Here is a 1318-nt window from a genome sequence, read left to right on the forward strand (position 1 = left end):
ATTTGCATGTATCTTGCCAGCTAGGCAGGTGGTACATGTTATGATCCCTAATATTAGACATAGAAAGATCATAATGATAGCAACAAAATTAAAACACATAAAAAAATATCAGCACCAACACATAAAAAAAAAACAATGTCTGTCTTGGAGGAAAGAAAATGGAAAAGAGGAAATTGTCAAATGCAGTCCCATCTATTTTATTATTATGTCAGTCCTGGGGAGCTCTGGTAGTGTAGTGCCTAAGGCATCTGACTGCTACCCAGAAGGCTGGTGGTTCGAACCACCAGCCACTCCTCGGAAGGAAGATGGGGAAATCTACTTCCATAGTGATACTGCCTCGGAAACCCAAAGAAGGGTAGTTATGAGTCAGATCTGACTCGAGGGCACATAACAACAACAACAAAATATCAATGCTGAGGTCTAGCTAGTTTTGAGGAGTTGAATCATTTATTCAAAGGGGCAAAAAACTCTTAAGAAATACTTCTTTCAAAAAACGTTTTATTTCGCAAAAGTACTAGCAGAGTTGAGTCAAGAAATGTTCTCTTGATTCCACCTGGTCCCGTTTTCCCTGTGTGAGGAGGAGGTGACATTCAGCATAACCTCTGGATAAGGCTCCTGCAGGAGGACAGGAGAATGGCCCTGTAGGATCTTGCAGAGGAGTGACAGTCCAGAGAGCCATTGAAAATGTGGGAGGGCCACCATTCACTAAAAACAGCCCATACCAGGACTCTTGAGAATTAAGGAACAGAGTGGAATTTGTTACTGTCTTTGGGTCTTCAAGACCATTATAAAATTGAGCATACCCCAAAAGATTGAACACCATATCAATGTAATTTTGGTTACCAGGGGTGGCAAAGAGGAATCAGAGAAGGGGCCTGTACCAGCGAGTTCCTCTGAGATTTCTCCCCAGTTTCAACTAGCCGTTTGCCTTCTGGAAGGGAAGGAATAAAGAGGAAGGGCTCCTCTTGCCTACTTCACTCACAGGTTGGGGCCTGAGGTGCAGGTCGTCTCTCAGCTTAAGACGGAGGCCTGAACCCGCAGTGGGAGTTTTTAGTTAAGACACGCTCTGCCCCATTAGGAGCCCCCCCCCCACCTCCTGCATCCTCAACCCTAAATAATTTTCCAGATCTGATCTCTTCTTTCTCTTCTCTTCTCTCTCGCGCGCGAAAATCGCTTCTCAGAGCTCACTTGAGGCCTCCGTTCGTTGACCATCTCTCACCTGTGGCGAACTAAACCCAGGGTCCAAGCTGCTCTGCGTGAGGCGGAGGGTGAAGGGTATAAGTTCCTTCCTGGCCTGCGTGGTGGGTGTCTAGGCTGG

This window comes from Orycteropus afer, unplaced genomic scaffold (genome assembly GCF_000298275.1).
Source record: "Orycteropus afer afer isolate SDZICR_OR568_19922 unplaced genomic scaffold, OryAfe1.0 scaffold00232, whole genome shotgun sequence".
NCBI lineage: Eukaryota > Metazoa > Chordata > Mammalia > Tubulidentata > Orycteropodidae > Orycteropus > Orycteropus afer.